At 34.7% G+C, this 26,868-nt stretch overlaps 1 long non-coding RNA gene across 1 annotated transcript in view; it reads right to left on the minus strand.

Annotated features, from left to right (window-relative positions):
* Nucleotides 1-16,367, minus strand: part of LOC145247305 (uncharacterized) — a 367,145-nt gene extending 350,778 nt beyond the window's left edge. Inside the window, exon 1 of the long non-coding RNA XR_013863239.1 lies at nucleotides 16,346-16,367. This is a non-coding gene — a long non-coding RNA (uncharacterized LOC145247305). The remainder of the gene's footprint in view (nucleotides 1-16,345) is intronic.
* Between the last annotated feature and the right edge of the window lie 10,501 nt (nucleotides 16,368-26,868).

A 26,868-nucleotide genomic window follows, 5' to 3' on the forward strand; every position in this document is an offset into this window, starting at 1 on the left:
TCTCTTATAACATACTTGGAGGTACACATAAGAAATTCGGAAATACTTCCATCGTGTTCTTAGTAAATTAATACACACACATTATACATATATATATGTACATATATATATAAATATATATAAATATATATATATATATATATATATATATATATATATATATATATATATATGTCAGCCCCTTTGAGAAACTCGTTTTTTATCGGTGATCACTTTCAGTTGAAATAAAAGTCTGTCATTTTTGCTCTTATGCGCGGATGATCATATAATGAAGAGATCACTCTGACAAACGTTAAAAAGCATTTAAAAATAAATATTTTAATTTCAACAATATTTCATGCGGTTTATGTCCAAAACTCGAGTTTCGTCCTCATTATGAGCTCATCAGTTGGACACATCCAAACTAAGAATTTTAAATCCGAGTATCTTGCATGCGAGGCAATAAATCTGCCATCTGAGCAAACGCCCCGCACACAAGAAATTCTAGTAACTAAAACACACCAAGCAAAACGCGCAGAAATCCGACTGTGAAGTTGACCTACTTCGTCTCGACAAGGGACGCGGTCATCCAACCAACTAATAACCCCAAGCCAATATCTCACAAGTAGGAATTTAACTAGTACAATGTCATCAAGCAATGCTAACCTAGGGAGCAATTACTGATAGACTTTTCAGAATGTGAGAGATTATATAATAATTTCTACAGCCAAGCAACTTGGTAGCCCGCAAGAGCCGTGACAGTCAACGAACCGGGAGTCCAAGACTCGAGTTTCGTCCTTATTTTGGGCTCATCAGTTAGACACATCAAAACCATCTTGCATGCGAGGCAAGCACTCTGCCAACTGAGTAAACGCCCCGCACACAAGAAATTCTATTAACTAACCCAGATCAAGTAAACCCGCCGAAATCCGAATTTGGACCTACTATATATATATATATATATATATATATATATATATATATATATATGTGTGTGTGTGTGTGTGTGTGTGTGTGTGTGTGTGTGTGTGTATATATGTATGTATATATATGTATATATATATATTATTTTAGTTAAATAAATTACATAATTACAGCAAGAAAAAAAAGCTACTATTTGAGTCAACTGATAACCTTCATCGGGTAACTTAAACTGCCTCTTTCATACAGACCTGTGTCTTAAAATGAAAGACTTTTTTAAAAATTTTGATTTAAGGCTCGAGTCCCGCGATTTACAACTCTAATAAAAAAGGGAGCGGATAATAATGTCGGATATATTTGGGATAGCTTTTTTTTTTTTTTTTGTACATAGGCATCACCACATTATCAAGGCCAAAAGGCCACTCAAGGATAAGGGTTAAGTGCATATGAGATGGTTTGCAACAGCAAAGCAAATAACTTGGTGGGTACTCAAGTTTAAAAAATGGAGAGAGAAAAGAATAGCGTGGACAGAGACAAGACTGAGTTGCAAGAAAGATGTTAGAAGAGTTAATACGAACGGGTGGTTAAAAAGTAATAAACAAATATGATAAGAGAGATAAGTTAGTCAGAACATGGGTCAGACGACCAGTCGCTAAGGTGATGATTAATTTGATCATCGTACATTAAATATTATAATTAATACTAAATTCTATTCATCCAAAATTTGTTGAAATCTTACGTAAATAATTTAAAATAAGTAATATGTAATTTTAATTAACACAGATATTAATACATGAGTTAGAAAAATATAAAAACATTAAACGATTGCATCAAAATATAAAATGTCGGATTAATTATTAAAAATATTATAATATTAATAATGTTTGAAAAAAGTAAATATAAGATTAATAATTAAGGCAACATTAAATTATGATAAAAAAGGGTATTAGTTTTTTAACGAATTTCTCAGGAATCTAAAAGCATATTAAAATTAAAAGAAAATTACAGGAGAATATAGAAATAATACAATATATTGATATAACTGTCAGGTGGATTTAAGATATTTTGAATTAATGCATATTTTAGTAGTTAAGCAATTTTTACTCGAATAAATAGATTGGCTAGGATTATACATTATTGTATAAGAATTATTTTCTGAGAGTAAGGGAAATCAAATTATGCTATATATATATATATATATATATATATATATATATATATATATATATATATATATATACAATTATTTACTATAATCATTTTTAAATACCTACGGACACTAGTGTTTCATCCTTTTATGAATCTTCAGTGCAGGGTGTCACGATTAACACCAGTCGATGGATTCGAACCCGGCGACAGGAGCCATCTCTGGCTTTATTAGCAAGGACAACATCCATTCGGCTACTATAACCGCGAGAAATGTAGTTGACTTTTAAACATTTATTTTATTAAATGTTTTTAACGTCAGTCAGAGTGATCCGATCAATATTTGATGATCTCCGCAAAGGAGATGAATTGGCCGACTTTTTATTTCAACTGAAAGTGCTCAAAGATAAGAAACGAGTTTATTAAAGGGGCTGACATAATTAGTTACTATAATAATTATTAAATACCTAAAGAAACTGGTGTTTCATCCTTTCGGGAATCTTCAGTGAGGGTGTCACGATTAACGGTAGTCGATAGATTCGAACCCGGTGACAGACGGAGGGAGACACGGTTTTTACTAGCCATAAAATACGCTTAAATAATAGTTTTTATTATTTAGATTTCGTATATATTATTATAGAGTCGTTATTTCAAAAGTAAAAAAGAAAAAATATTTGGGTGCTATCAGCTAGAATCGAAACCGAAACTATTGCTTTCAAAACTGGTGACGCCACTACTGTACCCACGTGAGACGCGTATGAACTGATTAAAGATTAAAAATTAAAAATAAATTAAGATGAATGTACAAAATGTATAACGATTCTTCAAATTTTAACTTATGTTTAACCCTTTAAAAACTATTTTTACCGGCTAAAGTTCCATAAAAGAACGCTTGATAAGAAATCCAATAATTTGAGGCTCCTAGAGCTGCTCTGCGAGTTATAATTTTGGAAGAGACAGGTTGAAAATATGGAGACAGACAGTCATAGTGACTTTTATATATTAGATATATATTAGAATGAGGTTAAAGACGTATATAAAGCTTCGTAATGATTAGACTTATCAAGATATATAAAGCTCAACAGGTATGGTGGAGCTGATGTACAGTGCCGGCAAAAAGAATGTCCGTACTTGTAATTTTTTTCAAAAACTGCAAATCTAAGCTAAATTTAATGTAACTGTTTCAACAACCTATACCTCATTTGATTCGCCTGTTATTCCTCTATAATTTTACCTGTTCATATTTAACTTTTAATTGAAATATTCTAGTGTCCACCTTAATTTTAAAAAATAAATTCAAATTGAGGAGACAAAAGAAAGTCCGCAGCAACAAATTCGCTTAAAACCAGCTTAAATTGTCGCCCCTAAATCAGTTTAAAATATCCACCAACAGGCAACAAAGCATCTCTAATCGTAATTGTTGTTGTTCCAGGTCATACAACGTAACATTTATTCTCTTATTGATCGTCAGAAGCTCATTAATCTCCACCTTTCTGGTTTATCCAATCGGGAAATCGGCTGCAGATTGAAATGTGATAAGAGAACTGTACGAAAGACTGGACAAAAGCACCAAAATACCGGCAGTGTTCGTGATGCCCGTAAATCTGGTCATACTAGTGTTACTTCTAACAGGGAAGACAATGCTATCAAGATCCGCAGCCTAAGAAACAGATTTGAAACGGCTCCCCAAATCCAACAACGGTGCAATCTTGTTAAAAAGTGCTCTCTGTCTACTATCAAGAACAGATGAAAGGAATTTAATTTGCGAGAACATGTTGCAAGACGCAAGCCAATGATTCCTGTAAAGAACAGAAAGCGCCGTATGGACTTCGTCAGATGCAATGCAGATCGTGACTCTTCATATTGGTCAAAAGCACTTTTTAGCGATGAAAGCAAGTTCAATATGCTAGACAGTGATGGTAGGCAGTACGTCCGTCGGGACAAAAGGCGAAGAATTTAATCCCAGGTGCTCAGTTTCAACGCTGCAAGGTGGTGGATGTTCAGTTTTGGTGGGGGGCATTATTAGTACCAATGGTCCAGAGCCTATAGTTCGCTTGCACGGTCGAATTAATTCGACCAAGTACATTAATATGTTGACTGAGCATTTTCTACCCTACTTTGGTCGGAATTTGGATGATAATCCATATTCATGCAGAATAATGCTCCCATTCACACAGCTGGCAATGTCAAGAGGTTGCTAGAAGAGCATGATATTCCGTGTTTGAATTGGCCTGCACAATTCCCACACCTCAATCCTATTCAAAACGAATGGCGTTACATCAAGCAACAGCTACACAAAGATAAAATTTCAAATTTGAAAGAACTTTGGACAAAAATTAAAGAAAAGTAGGATTCCCTTTCCCCGGGGTATTGCTCAGTCTAATTCATGGAATTCCCAAAAGATTGCGGCTGTCAAATAGCAGAAGGGCTATGCTACTAAATATTAACTAGTTACTTGTGCTTATGTTGTATTTATGTTGCATTGATGCCCTAAAGTTATATTTAAATAACAATTTTCCAAGTGCGGACTTTCTTTTTGCCGCCTGTGTATAATAATAGCAATTATAGACAAGACAAATTGAAGTTGTAAAGAAAACAGTGAACGAGGCATAAAAGAAATGACTAAGTTCAGCATTTGCTCCTCTCCTATTTAGCCCCAAACGTCTCCAGGGAACGTCAAATCCTGGTGAAAATGAACAAACAGTGTAGTTTTAGGTCTTATCATATGTAAATGTGAGTTCTACACAATGCAAAAAAAAAAAAAACAGAAATGACTAAGTCCATCATTTGCACCCCCTTATTTAGCCCCAAAAGTCCCCAAGGTCTTAACATTGGAGTTCAGCACCATGCAAAACTGCTAAATAGACATGCACAGAAAAATTTGGAAAAAATATGGTAAAATAATCCCAAAAATGGAGTGTTTTCATTAGCCCTGAAAGTTATCGCGAAGTACAGACAAACAAAATTATATAGAAATCAGTTAGTTAAAATTTTTCAGAAAGGTTTATAAAAATCTAAATCATTATATTTTTTTAATAATCAGAAAAGTGTCAAGTTTAAATAATTTAACCTGAAAGGAACCCCTAGGAGGGGGCAACCGTAGTTTTCATGGAATATCAGTTTTTAACTCATATCATGTTTAATGTTTGTGCAAAATTTGAAAAAAAAAATCCAAGAAAATTGAGAAAAATGCGGACAGATAAATGGACGAATGGACAAGGCTGAATTTACAGGTCAATCCCTTTTTTGTCGGGGGACCAATGATGCTTTTGTTTTAATTTGTTAAGAAAATAATGTCTTGTTTTACTGAAGTTGTTAGCAAAATAATAATGCGTTTTCTGAAAATATTAAATAATAATGTTGCGTATTAAGAAAATAATGTCGTCTTTTCTGAAACTGTAAAGAAATTAATGTCAGGTTTTCTAGAATTGACAAGAAAATAAGGTTTTGTTTCTGAAATTGTAAAGAAAATAATACTGTGTTTTCTGAAGTTGGTAATAGAAGTTGGATTAGAGAATTGTTTTTAGGTTAGTAAAACATAATCACGTGTTTTTTTTGTCTTTTTTTTTTAGGTTAATGAGAATGTGATGTCAAAAAATAGTTCTATTTGAAACTTTCTTCTATTTATCGGAGAGAATTTTACGATTTTCTTTCAAAAAACACCTGCGATTAAAAATCCGTTTATATTATTATTCACTCAGCTTAAATCGTATGAAATTAGTCTCTAAAAAAATAACAATAGTATTTGATCGAAAAAAAAAAACATGTGTTGTCTAGGAATAACGTATCGAAATAAATAAAATGACAAAATAATAATCTATATTTGATTGTGATGTCAATAGACATAGTGACGCTATCGATTCTTTCGATAATTCCAACGGTTTCTTAGAAACTGAATTCTCATGAAGTCGCTTGAATAAAACATCTTTCCACTTTCCGCTTCCTCCGTCTATAGAACAAGTTATGGACCCATCGATATTTATAATAAATCTTCCTGACAGTAAGTCGTCAATAAACCAGAACGCATAGTCTTAAGAAGATGTTCGCACCGAGTGATGAAGATGCGAGTTCAGGCTTAAGCAAGGCATAGAGACGGACCTGTTATAGGTACCGTAGACATGTTTGAACATTCTATGCCAAACTCGAAATCGTGGCATTTTGCATTATTTGGATTATGAATATTGAGTTTCTCATCTCAATTAGTATTCTCACAGCATGTCGGCCGATTTATCATGCAACGCCTCCTTTATAACTATATATATATATATATATATATATATATATATATATATATATGTGTGTGTGTGTGTGTGTGTGTGTGTGTGCATGTGTGTGTACATCTATATATGTATATACATACATATATATATATATATACATGTATACGCATATATATACATATTTGTATAAATATTCATACACATATATATATACATAGATGTACATTTATATACATGTACATATACATACACATATATACATATATATATGTAAATACAGATATATATATATACATATATATGTAGATATATATACATATATATGCATATATACATATGCATATATATACATATGCATATGCACACACACGCGCGCACACACACACACACACACACACACACACACATATATATATATATATATATATATATATATATATATATAATGATGATTTTCAAGTACGTTTTATTGAATGCAACTCAGTACTTATTTCCAATTTTATTAACCGGATCTCATTCAATATCGGCACAAATATACTAACTGTATTCAATATCTAGCAATAAATAGATAAAATATTAAATAAGAAAATCAAAATTAAAAATAAAAATAATTAGGCCTATGCATCCTCATCCACCTTTATAACCAATAAAAAAAACTTACTCTAAATACACCAAGCCTCAATAAAGAAAATTACAGCAACTACAATTGCTCCTGGCGACGATCGGATGCACCGATTGAAAGCTTGAGAAGAATATGGATGGACGAACAACAACCGGCGAGCGCCATAATATACGTATGCCAGTCGAAATAGAAAACAACCGCTCGGCAAATTGAAAATTTATCCAGAAAAAAATCGGAAATAATAAGAACTCAGTCGTGTTCAATCAGACGTGCTTGAATATTGAATTGCTACGAAATATACAAATAAGAATTGTGTGTGAGGAGATTTCACAATCTATATGCTCCACGCATTTTTGATCTAAAAGCCTTACATTTAGTATATAGGGTCTTCAGACATGTGGAAAATGTTTAATCGGTTTTCATCTGGAAAAATTGCTATTAAGGAGTATAAATTGAAAAATTGTTATGTGGACCTCATCAAATTTGAACCTGATTGCTAACTGTTTCACGAATGTGCACGCGTGAATCGTTCACATCACAGTGACAGTGTAGGTTCCAATCTGGTCTAATGGTGATCGTACTTGACTAACTGTCTCTAAGTTTTAATGTCGATCTCAGCTCGAGTATATTTTTACTTATAAAAAGTGAGCTGTTTAGAAAAACATATTATTTGCATGCAAATATCCAATTTCATTCCGAATTCAAACATTTCACGCCATAATTTTTTTACTTCATTGAATGACTAAATTATATATATATATATATATATATATATATATATATATATATATATATATATATATATAGCTTAATGTAAAAGGAAAAGAGAGAGATCAATTCCACAAAAGGAGACTTATCCGGATAATGCCAAGCTCAACAGTAATTATTGGAGCTTATACAATAGGACAACAAGAGTATGAAATGAAGACACAAAACTCTATATTTGTAGATATAGAATGGATCATTTATTGAATAATGGAATACAGGCAAAATTTGGGTGATAGAAGGGACTATTTATGTCAGGGCATTTCGAAGCCTTACACTTCCCATCAGAAGAGTAGAGAAGGTGCTATGTAGCATGGGGGAGATGCGGCGTCTAGCGTAAGGTTCCTTAGGGATTCCTCTTAATTTTCTTCATCCCAATAATGTATATATTCACAAAAAAGAGTGAGTCACACTTATTCAAAACATGGGAAAGAGGAACGAAGTAAATGTCAACCGAACCTTTGTCTAAAAGAAACCCTACAGTTGGCTGATTAAAACATAAATACATGAGCTGAAACCACAATGAATCAGATTGGTAAGCTAGCTAAACTAAACACGACGTGTATAATACAGAATGGCATATAACGTTGCTACTTAGCGAAAATAATTAAATAATGTCATTTTTTGCGCTAACTAGATAGAAATGTCAAAGCAAGTCTATAAAAAAATATTTTGCGCACTTTTTTCTGCTAGTCTAATTTGCAATCGTGAAGAAGAACAAATAAAGATTTTTTAATAACAAATAACAAAAACGGACGCTATTAAACAACGGACAGCAACAACGGGCGCTATTTTTGAACCGTAAAAACAGATATATATTTATCCAACATTTTAGAAATATAGTATTTGTATAATTACAGTTCACAGGGTGTGTATTCCCACAGCTATATATTTTTCTTGTCTTTCGTAGCAGTTTTCGTTCACCTATGTCGTTACACTTCAAACATTTCGGACCCAAACACCGTTTGTCCTTATCGCAAAAGAACAAACAACTAAAATAAGAAAATAAAAATAAAAATCCTACTGCATTTATTCGTGGTTCTTCCAAAACAATGAATTCCATTATTATCTTTCAAGAGTCTTTTCGCACACATGTGTGTGTGTTTTTCGTTAGTTTTTTTTTTTGTCTTTCTTTTCATCATCTCGCGTTGGCCGTTGGTCAATGCTTTCACGCTTTTGACTTCACACGTCCATCTTCCGCGAATCGCCTTTTGCGTCTCCCCTCGACAACGTGGTGTATTTTTCTCCCCTTTTCTTATTACGCCAGCTCGCTTTGACTTTTGATGCTGATTTTCTTATACACGCCAATACGCGTTCTGTTACATTGCTAAAAGTAAAAACCATGAAAAATTGATTTAAGAGATTTTTTATATTGCCACCAGAAGTAAAGGTTAGTGTTAAGGTTAATGAATGTACGTTACATATATGTCAAGCTGGTGATCATCTAGCTATATAAAATGGACAGTTATTTCATTTATGAATGAATACGAGACACTTTGTTTATAATAAAGACTTTGTTTATTTTACTATATATTTGATATACACACTTCATCAAAATGACGGCGGTGGGGTTACTGTCTAGCAGTATCAGAATTTTTGTAGGAATTTTTGACACCCCTAACACGAAACTGCGAATACAATATAAAAATCTCGTAATTTCTCTGTTAAAAGTGGGTTATTTATTTTCTTTATGGATTATACTTCCAAAATAAACTATTACAGTTGTTTTAAAAGTAATAAAAATATTTTTTTTTTTTTTTTAAAACAGTAATGAATTTTCCGAACTCAATATTTTTCAATTTTTAAACTCAATATTTTTAAATTTTTAAATTTTAAAAATCTATCTAAATTTTTCTATTGATTCTATTTTTACGATATTTTCAGGGTCAATGTGAAATTTTATGTTCTTTCCAATAAACCGAATATAATATTTTAGACAAACGTTTTTTTTAAATTCACGCCCCCCCCCATTTTCACGCCCCCCCCCATTTTCACGCCCCCCCCATTTTGAAATGTCTATTAAAAAGTAAATAATTAATTTATGTTTAATAGGTTTATATATCACAAATTGAAGAGAAAAGGTCAATAAATAATATATTCAAATTTAAAACAAAAAAAAAAATCAGTTTTTTAGAAATTTACCTGTAAAGTCCGAAGTTTAAAACCTTATTTTATAAGAACACATTTTTTCTTTTTGTCTTTTTTTTTTTTTTTTTAATGAAACCTTGGTCCTTGCTCCTTTAATTGAAAAAAAAATTAGGGCTTGAATTACATTTTTCGAGGAGTTATAAGCTTAGAAAGATAGGGGGTCGAATAATTTACGCCTCTCATTTTGAAATGTCTATTAAAAAGTAAATAATTAATTTATGTTTAATAGGTTTATATATCACAAATTGAAGAGAAAAGGTCAATAAATAATATATTCAAATTTAAAACAAAAAAAAAATCAGTTTTTTAGAAATTTACCTGTAAAGTCCGAAGTTTAAAACCTTTTTAAAAAAAAAAAAACACATTGTTTTGTTTTGTTTTTTTTTTAAATAAAACCTTGGTCCTTACTCCTTTAATTGAAAAAAAAAATTAGGGCTTGAATTACATTTTTCGAGGAGTTATAAGCTTGGAAAGATGGGGTGGAATTATTCACTATTTTCACGAAATTTCTGACACTGCTAGTTACTGTCAGAGTATGGGTCGTAAACGGTGTCAACCTGTGTCGCGCTCCAGTCCGTCCCATTGTTGTTTTGTTTCGCTCTCCTCTTTTTATTGGTATTACTTCGACCCTGTTAACCTATTTTCTCGCCAGCTTGTTTATTACAGTTTTGCTGGTTTTTGGTCTTACCCATGACCGATTGACCTCATGGATACAGGTCGCTCATAATCCCGGGATTTCCATTGTTTATTTTTGTTTGCCTGGATATAGCTTAGGTAACCTTTCCTGGGATTGATCCATTGTTCTTTTCCTGCTTGCCTGGATGCAGCCTAGGTCACCTTCCCTGGGATTTACCATTGTCCTTTTGATCGCCTGGGATTTTCATTGTGTTCTTCCTGCTTTCCTGGACACAGTTCGCTCGCACTTCTCCTTAATATGTAATGATTTGGTAACCAATCATATTTTTTAAACTGTTATATTATAAAGCGCAGGTGACGGAAAATACGCATAAATATGATATTTCAATTTGTCTAGATTACGTATATAATATTGCAGAGTCGTGATTTAAAAGGTAAAAAAAGCAGTATTTAAGCAGCATTAGTTAGAATTGAAACGGAAGCATTTTAAGCTGGTGACGTTACCACTGTACCTATGGGACACGCATATGAACTGATTAAAAATTAAAAATTAGAAATAAACTATGATGAATGTACAAAATTATGACGACTTTTCCACTTTTGACCCCTTAAAAACTATTTTCACCGGCTACAGACCCATAAAAGAACGGTTCGTAAAAAATCCAATCATTTGGAGCCCCTAGCGCCGCCCTGCAACTTTTAGCTTCAGAGGAGATAGACTTTGAAAATATGGAGACAGACAGACAGACAAATAGTCTTTCATATATTATATTTTGTTGATATTTTTTCGCAATTACCCTCACGAACTTAGGCTTAACACCTGCGTTAGTGAGAGGCATATTTTATTTTTGCTCGAAAAATGACTATTTCTTTTCTAATACTAATTATTTTTTTAATATTTATTTATATATGCGTGTTATTTTTAGTTTTCTTTTATTTCGTAAAAATTGAAATTTCATTAAATTCAATCCTAAGTTCAGGTTAGCAATAAATATAAACTAAAATAAAAAATAATAAATATAATATTTTTGTAATTTAACCGGGCCCTTTTAACCCATAGATGATCATATATATATATATATATATATATATATATATATATATATATATATATATATATATATATATATATCATCTAAACAAACGTTGGTGTGTTCGACAATCTTAATTATTGTGTACGAAAATTTGATGTTTGAGCGAAGGAGGCGATGCTTAATCCAAATAATAGCTAATATTGAACAGCAAAGAAAACTTTTCTCCATTTCTAAAACAAACACAAAAATAATCCCATTTCATTATTGAAACAGAACGAATAAAAAGCATGATTGATTTTATCATTTTTATCGATTAGTTTGGTCTGCCTATCGATTAGTTTTGTCTGGTAATTTTGTCTAATTTTCGTATAGATATATATGCAGATCGTTAACGAGCAAAAGGGACGCTTTTTATTCTTTTTCTTTTTGATTAATTTTGTTTTTATCTATTAATCTTGTCTCTTTCTTATCCATTAGTTTTATTTCCTTATCGATTAGTTTCGCTTTCTTATCGATTAGTATTGTCTAATTCTCGCAGAGAAGGGGCGAACAAGAGAAAGATGAACGTATTGTCTTCTTTTTCATATCGATTAGTATCGTTTCACTCCATCTAAGCAAAAGGTGGGAATTACATTATGAAGAAATAACAAGAGTGAAAAGTCTGGTATTCGTCAATAAACACATAAGAAACCGTCATTTAAATCATCATGTGACTGCTTAGACGGCCAGACGAGCACAACTAAAAAAAAAAATCCTTCACCTGAAGAAATAATAAGACGAACAGCTGTCGCAAACGATGGAACCAAGTCATTTTTTCTACATTTAACGTTTGCCAAACTTCTTCAAGAAAGAAAGTTGGTTGCTGGACTGATAAGGCCATTGAACTAACGTTCATCGATCAGTATTAATATTATTGATTATTTTTGTTCTCTTTTTTCCTTCCGGCGGGCGCGGTTCTTGTCGTCTGTTGATATAGTCTTAGTGGCTGTCGTCGCGTCTCCTTCTTTGAAATGCCGCCGCAGCGACTGATTCTGGCTGATTAATTCTTTCTGGTATCAATGGAAACATAATGTACTCGAGAAAAAAAAAGGAAGCAAAACAAGATATGGACTAAACTATGTGTAACAATCTTATAAAACCAAACTCTACTGAAAACCCAATATTTCAAGACTGAATATATATATATATATATATAATTATTTTTTTTACTATAATAATTAAATACCTACAGACACTAGTGTTTCATCATTTCGGGATTCTTCAGTGCAGGGTGTCACGATTACTACCAGTCGAACGATTCGAACCCCGCGACACGAGACATCTCTGGCTCGATTAGCGGAGGCCGTATCCATTCGGCTACTATTAACCGTGTGAAATAGCGTTGAATTTTAAACATTTTAATTTAAATGTTCATTGCGTCAGACAGACAGTGATCAAATCGTTATACCATGATCTACGCATAAGAGCTAAATTGACCGACTTTTAATTCAACAGAAAGTGCTCAACGATAAGAAACGTATTTCTTAAAGGGGCTGTCATAATTATTTTTTTACTATAATAATTAAATACCTACAGACACTAGTGTTTCATCCTTTCGGGATTCTTCAGTGCAGGGTCTCACGATTACTACCAGTCGAACGATTCGAACCCCGCACTGATGAGCTGCGAAACAGTACTGTATGTATGTATGTATGTATATATGTATGTATATATATATATATATATATATATATATATATATATATATATACAGTACTGTTTCGCAGCTCATCAGTGCGGCTAGACCGGTAACTACCTCGAGCCAGGATTGACACCCGACCGTCTGTACGACAGTCAAAGCTCCTACCCACTACACTATCCGCGGCTGCTGTGTGAGTCACGAAAAGGATGTTTTGACATCGTCCGATGTTTAAGTACTTAAACATGTTTCGTGTTTTGTCCTAAGGTTTGACACCACTTGTTCTTGACAAGCTTTGGCATGTCTGGATGAAGTTTCTGTGCAGTCCCGAGCTTCACAAGAGAAGATAAGTGTTTGTCAGTCAACCTAGTTTTCTGAGAAGTCTTTATTAATTTCCTGAAGGAAAATAATTGTTCGCACAAATAGGTGGAACTAAATAAATGTTCATTTTGAATTATAATTTATGTGCATTGCATTTGTTGCATTCAAATACATGCTGGTTATGTGTTGCTTTTTAAATTTTCGTTATATCGAAATCAAGAAAAGATTCATATGTCATGCTTATTTCCTTTGTTATATTCTTTTGTTAAACTGCAAGTATTTTTAACTTGCATTCTTGAATGTGACCTAACTATTGCATGTTTCTAAATTATCGGTAAAAGAAACATATTAAGCAATGATTTTAATTTAACGACGTTGATTAATATTTTAGGGGTGCGGCCATCATGCCAACAGAAACTGATTCCTGTGGCCCCGAGGGGCTCTGAGTTTGACATACCTGTTTTACATTATTTAAACTTGCGTATTTCTTGCGTAAAAATGTCATAGTAAACACAAACATCTTTATATATATATACATATATATATATATATCCATGTATATATATCCATGTATATATATATCCATGTATATATATGCATGTATGTATACATATATATATATGTATATATATATATGTATATATATATATATATATATTTGTTTTGAAAGTGTTGCAATGAGCAAAACCGACACATTGCCTTTCCGAAGCTTTCTCTTGAGTTCAGCATGATCGATTCTTTCTATCGCCAAAAATTCAGGTCCCCCCCCTCTGACTATTCCCCTCCATTCGGGCCGGAATTTTGCCAGAGTCTCCCTCAGACACATACACACACATGCACATATCTGCATAGGCAGAGTTTTATATTAAACATCTGAGATCAGCCTTATACGCCATTTTTTTTCTTGTAACGTACGTCTTAAATAAATGGCGTAATGCAAACGTAGATTAAACAGGAAACCATTTTATTGCCGTACCCTCGGCTTAAAATTAGACAAATGACTTAATGGTGAGTTATTAAAAGTTTATCTATCAATCATGGCTGACAGGCGTATTATTCTTGCGTTGTATCTGAGACAAAACTTCACAACTAGGGGAAATCATTAAACTATTAATCCTTAATTTATCGAAGTGATTATAATTTAAGTAAAAATAAACGTCAACAATTCAGAAGTCTACAGCGGTTATTAAATTAAATTAAAATATAATATAATTTATAAAACACTCTGTCTATCTGTCTGTCCCTACTTTTAAGTGAATTTTCTCCGAGAAGCAAGAATGAAGAGCGACGCAAAGCGATTCAACTAAATACATTCATGTAGACCGTTATTTTATGTTTTTTTTTCTTTGCCCTGTAAAAATGGCTGCAAAACTGAAAAAGAAACATTGAAACTTCTCAGGGGTACGAGAAACAAATTGCTCTTGTAGCCATGCGCAAATATACATTTATACGTTAAAGTAGGTGCATTTTAAACTATTTCTAACCAGTCTGACGATAGCGTTAACGGTAGAGATTAAGGCTAGAGTGCTGAGCGTTTCGATTTCGATTTTTGCTGATGACAATTAGGTCAAATTTTTATTCACTTTGAAATTCACCACAATATATTGTGTATGAGATACTATCCAATATATAGTAAATCTGCTTTAACTAAATTATGAAATCAAAGCGTTTTTCACCACTAAGCCACACCGACACATTCTTTATATATATATATATATATATATATATATATATATATATATATATATATATATATATATATATATATATATATATTTAAACCGATTCTCTTCTCTGATCTGGTAAAGTGTTATCCCTGAATTGGAACTTCACTGAAACATGTATGCACATATGTAACCAATAATGTTTGTATAATAGACTGACTATATACTAGCTCTGCCCTGCATCGAGCACTCTTTGATAACCCCGCGAGTTTAATTCGATTTGCATCTAGGAAACCAATTAATAAAATCGTTATATATATATATATATATATATATATATGTGTGTGTGTGTGTGTGTGTGTGTGTGTGTGTACGTTTTATTTTTTATTACCGTATCTTTCTGTTAAGTTACATTATTGTTTCAGCTACCCGGCCGTTTTTTTGGGTCGTCTGTAGCTTCCTCAGACTTTTTCTCTAAAGATCTGAGGAAGCTACAGACGGCCAAAAAAACGGCCGGGTAGCTGAAACAATAATGTAACTTAAAAGAAAGATACGGTAATAAAAAATAAAACGCATATTTGCTCTACAACAATATTGAGCACTTTCTTCAGTTTTTATTAATTACCATTTCTACTATATATATATATATATATATATATATATATATATATATATATATATATATATATATATATACAGGGTAAAACTTCAGTTATGTATGCATTTCCTCCGATGATTGTTGGATCGGTTATAAACATGGTAATACGAAAAATCGATTACAGTAATGATTCGATGTGTTGATGTAATTGATTCTTTTGAACACAAGAAGACTCCATACTAGACAACCCTTATGATGCCGTTCTTAACAGAATTGAAAGGGTTAAAATAACAAAATACCAATTACTTATGTACAACATGAAAAGAAACTGGAATCTTAAGAAGATCTTCATAATTCCAGTCATTATAGGAGCAATCGGGCAAATGAAAAAGAATTTAAAAAACTATCAGGCGAATATACCTGGTGAACCAAGTGCAAGAGAAATGCAAACAATTGCATTTAAAGGGGCGGTAAGAATCTTTAAAATATCTCTCGATTGGAGTAACTAAACTAATGGGAGGATTATTGGCATCCAGTAGAATTCCCCATTCCCAGCGAAAACAAAGTTATAAGAAAATTAAAACAAAGAGAGAGGCAAAGATTTGATAAATACCGGATTTCGTTCGTTCGCCATTTTCAATTTAGCATCGACGAATAAACTCACCTGCAGAAAAACAAAAAAAAACACGTGTTAAACATTTGACATTTCGTCTTGTTTTTTTTATATAGAAAAGGTCATAAAAATATGTTTGTTTTTTTATTATTTTAACGATGCAATTAGGATAGAAAATTCATATCTAATATCGCAATTTACACGCCTCTCATTCCAATGTTTTCAAAACAAATTAGAAAAACAAACGGATATTTCAAGACGCATCCACTCAATCTACGCGATTGTCGATAAAATTGCATTTGTAATTTAAGTGCGACAAAAGAGTAGCTGAACGGAGAAAACGATCGCTTATCTCATGGTTTCTGGGGAAAAGAAATGTTGCCGTTCCTTGATATCAACCATGAAAATAAAAGTCCGTGTTATTTGGATTCTTCGGATTATTGTTCTCATTTTGAGTTTTACCCACACAATGTTTCTGTCTATAAAACTTCCAATCTTACTTGGGTGTATCTTGTTGAACGCGGGAATTTCTCAATAGAACCCGGGAATCTGCGCGTATTTTCAAACGGAAGCTTGTATTTAGTCAACAAGAGTAGGATTCATTCGTTCCATCATCTATGAAAGTTCTATATAATTTACAATTGTATCTTGACTGTCGAACTCACAAGGGATTAAACCTTAAAACTCCAGCAGAATTTGTAGTAAATACGTTATCCACTACGTCAGAAACACCACGAGAGTAAGCTCCAGGTGAGAAGTGCAAATATTCTTTTTTTAAGGTGTCGGTCGGTCGGCACTAATCCTATTCGGGTTTAACTGACTTCCTCCAAAGGAGGAAGTTTCATTGGAGTATAAAATTCACAAGCAGTAGCATGTATATCACCGTTAGAGGAGATTACGAAGTTAGATTTTTGCAACTCTTGCAGGGAAGTATCGACGTTCTCCTACATACAGCGCTTGGAATTCCCAAATTGGTCACCAATTTCAGTAATAACCGGGTTCAACGCTGCTTAACTTCCGTGATCTGACGGAGGCCAGTGTATCAACGTGAGTGTGCGTTTTTAAGGCGGTGGTAGTAAATTGGATTTGCATTCGTGATTTTGATGTGCCTTTAGAAACTACAAAGTTAAAACTGCTTGCTGCAATTATAGATTTATTGGCATTTTCTGCAAATTGCTGACTGTTGTATATTGAAGGTAAAAGAGCCCGGTTTTTATTTAGAAACGAAGGAATTAAGGTCGAATATAATAATTATTAAAAGAGAATGCTGGAATCGAACTCGGTATCAAAAATTAAAATAAATACATATTGTCAATTAAAAACGATTCCAGGAATGCAGTGGAATTATCCATTGTAGTTAGAAATAACTACAAAATCAAAGTTAGGTTAGAGGAATAATGGAACAATGAAATTAAGGATTCTCCTTTGTGTCGTCAGGACACGTGTTAAAAGCATATGTAATGTCCTCGTGCAAAATATCCTCAAGTTTGGCCGCGTTCTAACGTCACAAAGAAATATAGTTCAATATATACAATTAGTTTAGACTACAGTCAGACAGACAGCGAGCGAGATAGGGTTCATTTCGAGACGAGTCTGAGAGTGAATTAGCCTAACCTCCTAACGGAAGCAAAATGGGGAAGACGATTCAATGTATTCATTTTGCCAAGCATCGAATTCTCACCAATTTCCATCTCCAACTGGAAAATAAATGTCTTCGTATTATTATGTAAGACTTTGTCTTCGTTAGTCATTTCAACCAAGATAATGTGTTATTGTCTTTTAAGTTTTTATGTATCAGCACGCTGTCCCATCGTATTGTATAATGAATTTTGTATGAAGCCTACTTCCATGCATCTGTATCCCCCTCATCAATAATGAATCTCTCCTCCGTGTTTAAAGAACTGTTCATTAACACTTCTCTCTTTACATCTATATCTCTTCAAGTAATAATACGAACTCCTCAAGAAATCTCGTAGTCGTTAATGTGTACTGCATTACGTATCATCCATTCTATGAACATCCCCCAGCTATATGTTGAGTCTCGACAGAACACATGGAAAAAAAACTAGAACACGAAAGTAAAATAGAACAGATATATCTGAGAGCAAAAAAAGTATATAAAATATTTACTTAGAGTCCATTGGTATAGTTATGGGGGAGATCGTATCTAGAGAATGTGTCGGCTCGGTAGTTGTCGACTCTCGATCTCGTTGTCTCTCTGAGACTCTCGTTGGGGCTCTCGTTGGGGCTTTCGTTGGGTCTCTCCCGGCTTTACGGTACCAATGAAATTTATATGGTTGACACTCCACGTATGCTAATTAGGTGGATCCTAACACAACACTCGACAACATAAGTATCAATAAATTGTCCACCCTCACATGCTTTATTGTCACCGAAATCGGTGAAATCACTCATTTTTTAAACAAATCGATTAATTGATCTATTAGTCACCACCCCGCAGTAATGTAGTTCACAATGAATTCTAGTCCGCAGTAAAGAATTTATTTCTGATACCCAAAAATTATATCTAAACAATAGCTTCACTTTATGTTTAAGATGCAAAAGTCAAGTATGATGGTTCAACTGTGCTTAAAGCAGAAACATTTATTCCGAACGCGCCCCTGTCAGATCAAAGAACCAACTGTTGATTTATGAAATAATTTTTGCATAATCACTTCAATTCAAGTCAAAAGTACAAAAGTCAAGTATCCAGAGAAATATTTACTTTGAAGGCGTCCCTGTTCCATAAAAGAATATACTGTTAATTTGATAGGCTGCGCTTTTTTTTGCTTGCACGGTTATAAAATTTCTCAAATTGACAAAAACTATTTTTTAAATGCAGTAACTAAAATAAAAGAACATTATAATTAATACTACCGGGAGGGGGTCGTCCGGCTTTACCCGGTCGTAAAATACTCTTAAATATGATATCTTTATTCGTACAGATATAGAGTTGTAATTTCCAAGATTAGAAAAAGTATTTAATATATATATATATATATATATATATATATATAAACATGAATATACATGAACGATCACACATATATGTATGCATATATATATGTGTATATATTTATATGTGCATATATGTATATACATATATACATTCATATATAAACTAACATAAAAACCATAACCTTGATTTAAAACAGGTCAAGAAACTAGAAATCAAGGCTAAATAGAGAACACATAAAGGAACAGGTCAACCAAAGGTCAAATAGGCCTTTGTCCGATAAGTTCACGTTCATTGGCTGATAGGAAGGGCGCGGTGGATACTAGAAAGCTGATTGACTAACTAAAATATCAATAGAAGGTGCGTATATAAAAACGAAAGCCTGAAGAGTCCTAGAGTGGATGAAACGCGGAATATTCAGTGTAGCTTAATCGCCATATATATTTTATAACTTACTATATATATATATATATATATATATATATATATATATATATATATATAAACTGTACGATCGTTTTGGAAACGATGTTTTTATTGAGATAGACATAAGTCTTGGACAATACTTTAATCATATAGTTTTTTAAACAAAGTCTCCTCATCAGCAAAAATATTGGGTGTTTTTTTTTAAAGACACCAAAAATAAACCTAGAATTTTTTTAAGGCAGATGTATCTTGTAATGGTTCGCCTTCTAAAAGTCGTAAGTATCATCGTCAATGCATTCATTGGGGGTTAAATGTAGTTTATGAATGCTTGTTTTCTTTTACTTCATTTTAATTATATTAATGAATTCACTAACACATTAAAATATACTCTGCTCTTTAGACTGTTAATATATATATATATATATATATATATATATATATATATATATATATATATTAGCTGCTAATGCCCGAAAGTATCCTGTACCTCTATAAGGCCACCATTCGCCCATGTATGTAGTATTGTTGTCATATTTGGGCCGGTGCATCTGTTACTAGTCTCTCTCTCTCTCTCTCTCTCTCTCTCTCCTAGACAAGGTTAAAAAGAGAGTCGCCAACCAAATAGGTCCTGAACTATCATCCAAGCTTCAGCTTCTGTCCCATCGACGCAATGTAGCATCCCTCTGCCTGTTCTACAAGTGCTTTAACGGTGTAGGTTCCGACGAGCTGCAAGCACTTGTACTCCCTCTACGTAAATACCCCCGACAAACTCGACAAGCAGTACAATCCGACCCCTTCACTGTAGAGATCCCTAGATGTAAGAGATCCTTCTACTCCAGTAGTTTCTTCCCCAGAACCGATAGACTTTGGAACTCTCTGCTATCGTAACTGTAAGTTAAAATTTACAATTAAATTTATTGTTCTATAGAATAATCCACAAATAATGTTCGATATTCTTTCTTCCGTGGAGTTTGAAAGAATGATATTTTTCCCGTCAGAGGACAAAAAGAAATTAGCGAATTATGATTATAGCATGGCTAATAATATGGGTCGATTTGTATACTGATACATTTATAAATGATCGCTTGAATTCAAGTATAGCAGTGATTTTATGGTTTGCATTATTGGTGTGTTGTACTTTCTGTACGAGTTCATGCGTGATATTTACACTATATATATATATAACCAAAGCACTTACAAGGTAAATGTTTTGGTTATATATATATATATATATATATATATATATATATATATATATATATGATTAGATTTTTTTTGGAAAAAGAATTCCAGCAGAGTGCTCAATTAAAAGGAAAATCCAAATTTTAAGATCGTACTTATATTTTGTGCACAGACGAATATTGGCTGAAGAGAGCTTGATAAGGATACCTTAAACGGGCCTTATTATCGGGCTTGAAACCGACGGTACCAATGATCTGTCTCAACTAACAACTTTCTGTACACAAAATATATATATGTGTGTGTGTGTGTGCGTGTGTGTGTGTGAGTGTGTGTAAATATCACGCTTGAACTCGTACAGAAAGTACAACACACTCAAAATGCAAACCATAAAATCACTGCTTTACTTGAATTCAAACGATCATTTATAAATGTATCAGTATACAAAGCTATCCATATCATTATTGATAATATATTCAATAATCAATTTTTTGTAGTAAGGACTCTGACAGACATATGCATAGGCTTGGAGTCTACATTCGAAACACCCTCCCCTTGACTATAGAAACTAAACTAGAATCGGACGACCAAGCCTTTATGCGCTTTAGACTTAACATGCAACATAACATTAGTTACTTTTATTTTCTTTACCACTCTCCCTCGACCCAGGACTGTACCCTAATAAACAAAGTCTTTGACAGCATAGATACAGCACTTTCCCTCGACACTAGCGCACAAGTGCATGCATTTGGTGACTTCAATGTCCACCACAGCAACTAGCTTGGATTTTCTACTCACACAGACGCAGCTTGTACCACAACATATAACTTCTCTATATTTCATTCCCTATCACAGATGGTTACGTTTCCAACCCGTTTCCCAGACCAGGAAGAACAACACGCCTCACTTCTAGATCTGTTTCCGACCACAGTTCCCGATGACTGTGTAACTAATGCCCATAGCCCATAGCTTACTTGGGAACGCCGTTCATGTAGTGGTAATGGTTGAAATAGCCCTAAACTTTTGAGCCAAAACTGAAGAACCACTGCTCAAAACAACGAGATATTATAAAAAGGCTGATTGCGAAGCCATCAGGGACCTCATCAGGGACGCTCCATGGCAAAATATCAAAATGCGCAAATGAGACCACTGAGTGGTTCAAAACAGCAATTGAAGCACATGTTCCCACACGGAAGTTTTACAGCAAGCCCCACTCTTCCAAATGGTTTACTTCTATTTGTGCAGCTGCCATCGCGCAAAGGCAGCATGCGTACCGCAGATTAAACCGACATAAGTCCAGTTTAAACAGGCAGAAGTATATAGAAGCCAAAAGTAACTGTAAGAAAGAAATAGCGACCGCTAATAGAGAATTTACTGGAACCACCAAAAAACGCATCGGAGCACAGAAATTAGGAACCCGCGACTTCTGGAAAATCTACAACAGTGTAGTAAATAATGGGCAATCAACAATTCCCCCACTATCCAACAATCATGAGGTTGTTTGCTCTGCAACTGTGAAGGCTAACATGCTTGCCAGTCGGTTTGCCTCCAACTCCACACTGGACCCTGCCAACCACCCCCTCCCTGACTTTCCTTTGCGGACTGACGCCACACTAGACGATCTGAAAATCACCCCTTCTCGGGTGAATGCTATCATAAGAAATCTTTACACTGCAAAAGCATGTGGAGCTGATCTCATCCCGGTTATTTAAAAAGTACTCCGCCGAAGTAGCTCCAATTCTCTCCAAACTTTACAACAAATGCCTTAATGAATCTTGCTTTCCTGCCTGCTGGAAACTGTTTCTGTAGTACCAGTTTTCAAGCATTCTGGTGAAAGAACTGACCCAGTAAATTATCGCCCCATTAGCCTCCTCCCACTTTTCGCCAAATATTTGAGACCATAATTAACCAAGCTCTAGTCCATCACCTTACAGATGCTAAACTTCTGACTGACCAACAATATGGATTTAGGAAAGCCCGTTCCACAGCAGACATCCTAACTGTAATCTCAGAACGTATATACCAGTCACTGGACAAAGCGGGGAGGGTAGAGCAGTAGCTCTAGATTTATCTAAGGCTTTTGGCAGGGTATGGCATGAAGGTCTTCTCAGGAAAATTAGATCATATGGTATCACTGGAAGAATACATGACATAATTAAATCCTTCTTAAATAAAAGAAAAATCCAGGTTGTCCTCGATGGTCGTACATCTAAAAATATGATATAAATGCGGGAGTGCCTCAAGGGGCTATCCTTGGACTTCTGTTATTCCTAATATTCATAAATTACCTCCCTGACAAAATTGCCTGTGAGATGGGTATATGTGCTGACGACAACACGCTCTATAACAGGCACGACAGGAAAACAAATGAACACATATCTAAAGAAATGGCAGAAACACTAGAGGATGACCTCCAATCTGTAGTGGAATGAGGACATAAATGGATGGTAACATTTAATGCTGCCAAGACTAAACTTGTTTCCTTCAATAATTACAAGAAATCTTTTCTAGCACCAATAGCAATGGCCAATGACTCTTTATCTGAAAGTACATCTTTGAAACACCTCGGCCTAACGCTCTCAGGAATCATGAGTTGGAACAATTACATTGAGAGCATTGCCAGGATCGCTACGAATAAGGTAGGTTCTCTCTACCATGCTTGAAAGCAACTAACGCCCGAAAGAATCCTGTGCCTCTATAAGGCCACCATTCGCCCATGTATGGAGTATTGTTGTAATATTTGGGCTGGTGCATCTGCCACTAGTCTCTCGCTCCTAGACAAGGTTAAAAAGAGAGTCGCCAATCTGAACTATCAGCTAAACTTCAGCCTCTGTCCCATCGACGCAATGTAGCATGCCTCTGCCAATTCTACAAGTACTTTAACGGTGAATTCTCTGACGAACTGCAAGCACTTGTACCCCTTCGACGTAAATACCTCCGACAAACGCGACAAGCAGCTAAATCCCACCCTTTCACCGTAGAGATTCCTAGATGTAAGAAAGCCTTCTACACAGTAGTTTCTACCCCAGGACAGCTAGACTTGGAATTCCTGCCGGGTCAGTAACAGTGCAACGTGAACCGACATCTTACTGCCCAACTCCCTACACAGTACCCCTGATGCCTATGTCCCGGATAGTACAACAAAGTGACAATGTGCCTTGTTTGGGGTGAAAATGTAATATATATATATATATATATATATATATATATATATATATATATATATATATATATATATATATATATATATACACACACTAGGTGGCTTCTTGGATTACTGGAACATGTCGTTTCTCACCAAATGGCCGTGCAATTAAGATGAAGATGGAAACTGATAATGTATTCTGCTGCTACATCTCCCGTAGTAATTTATTATTGTTAATTGTCAATCACGTGATAAATAAAAAATGTAGAAAAATCAATATCTACGTAGATGCAATTTAGGTTTCTACTTTCCATGCATATTGTTTTAAATGAAATCAACATTCTTCTCATGTACTCTGTGTTGGGAATGACATTCGGAAAATAAAACAAAAACAGAAATTGAGTCTTAAAGACTTTTAAATACGCGATCAACTACAGAACAAATTATGCAAAATACTGCGAATATGTTTAGAAGTTTCAGGATTATTAAATGACATTTTCTCACGCATTTAACGTGAGTAAATTATTGCCTTTTACTGAACGAGCCATCTTACCTCACGTTTTACGGATTTTTTTTTTTTCATTTTGATTTTTGTCTGGAAAAACGATCTAAATGATGTCTGGCGCTAAAGCTATAATTAATATTTCCTTTAACGGATCTATTACTTTCATGAAGAGTATGTTCTTGTCCCGCTTGCAGGCGTCAGATAAATTACCAACTAAATTGTTCACTCGGTCTGAAGTAAAATGATCGCTCGTTTACGAAGACGCACAGTATGCACATGTATGCTAACATACCACCTGCTTGCAAACCATGCTATAATTCACGTTTGCTCATTATTTCCCAGCAACCGATTGGCCAATAAGCCCGTAAACACCATGTTGTCTGGAATATTACTTAGTAACCTCGCCACTCATGTCTATAGTGGCGTAAATCTACACTGCACTTTCTCATTCAGGGAAAGTGGCCTTCGGATTTTCCCAATTGTATTTTTTCTTGTGAATAAAAAATTTAATATCTCAAAATGTAGTACCTGTTCCGGCAGATGCTGCAATCAAAGACCAGTGCCCTTTCGGCAATCTTCTGGTCCATGTAGGGGCAACCCTATATACCAGAAGGCTCTCACAATCCAGCTCCCATTTCCCAAATCTCGGGAACTGGCCCCCTTTTCCCTTCCCCTCCCCCCTCTCTCCACATTAAAAAACGGCCTTGTGCCCAATTTGCTCAGTGGGGAAACAAATAAATACAATCTACACTGCATTTTCTCATTCAAGGAAAATGGCCTTCGGGCCAAGATCAAAGTGTAGTGTCTGTTCCGGCAGATACTGCAAGCAAAGACCATATGTGGGGTAACCCCACATATCAGACCTTGGTCAATGTAGGGGCAACCCTTCATACCAGTTGTCACTATCTAGCTCCCATTTCCCATCCATCGGGAGCTGGTCCCCTCCCCCCCCCCTCTCCCTTTCTCTCCACATTAAAAAACGGCCTTGTGCCTAATTTGCTCAGTGGGGAAGCAAATAAATACTTCAAAGTGTAGTATCTGTTCCGACAGATGCTGCAAGCAAAGACAATATGTGGGGGGGCAACCTCACATATAAGGCCTTGGTCAATGTAGGGGCAACCCTTCATACCAATTGTCACTATCCAGCTCCCCTGCTCCCCGGGGAGTTTGTCCTCATTTCCCCTTCACTTCTCACATTAAAAATATGCCTTATGCCTAAATTGCTCGGTGGGGGAGCAAATAAATACCAACCCCACATATAAGACCATTGCTCTTGTAGCAATCAGTTATTGGGCAATGTAGGGGAAACCCTCTATACCAATCGTCACTATCCAGCTCCCCTACTCCCCAGGACGCTGGTCCCCTTTTCCCCAATCTTCCATATTAAAAAAACGGACTTGTGCCTAATTTGCTCAGTGGGGAAGCAAATACATCCCGCCTTCGGGCAAGGATCAAAGTGTATTATCTGTTCTGATGCTTCGCTTAAGTAATTGGCCATTGGTCAATGTAGGGGAAACCCTTCCTACCGAGACAACTAATACTTGTTTGGACACTGCCAGAGTGCCCCCTTTTTTTTGGGGGGGGGGCTGTTTTCCCCCACATTTATAAATGACATTGTGTCTAATTTGCTTTCGTGGTGAAGCAAATAAATACCATCTGCTCTTCAGATGCTGCACTTCAAGTTTTTATTTTCACTTAGTGGAGGAGAAATCCTTCACGACTAAGACAATTTTTATTTTTGTTCCTTTTCTTAACGTTAAAAAAACGACCCCGGTGTCCAAGTCTGTTCCGTAAGGGGGCATTGTAAATAGGAACATCAAGTTGGAGCCACAGCACGAGCATTTACATATACGAGATCGATTATGTACTATTCTGCTGCTCTGTATGCGTTCTAACAGACCAATGGCGCACGTGTGCCAGCTCTATGCAAAAGACACGGCCGTGTGCGAGGTGATGTCACGGCAACGAAGAAGGAAAAATTATAAAAGAAGAATGTGTCTGCAACCGATGTGTGTAAAGTGTGTGCAACCGTTGATAACGGTAGAGAAAGGACAGAGACGTGTTACACACATGGGTCGAGAGCGACACGTTTAAACAATAAAATTATGTGATTCTGTAAAGTATCTTGAAATTAATGTCTATTGTTTCAACGGAAAAAAGTGAGTCGAGTTATGTATTGATTTTCTTGCGACTGTCTACATCCCGAGCGTGGACATGTAACGACTACACTACAGCGTGCCCTGATTTCAGCATATTATCACATGGTAATATATTAAACCCAGCGTTAAACAACCTCTTCCACTGGCTCACTG

This window comes from Euprymna scolopes, chromosome 25 (genome assembly GCF_053919585.1).
Source record: "Euprymna scolopes isolate OS-2025 chromosome 25, ASM5391958v1, whole genome shotgun sequence".
Taxonomy (NCBI): Eukaryota; Metazoa; Mollusca; class Cephalopoda; order Sepiida; family Sepiolidae; genus Euprymna; species Euprymna scolopes.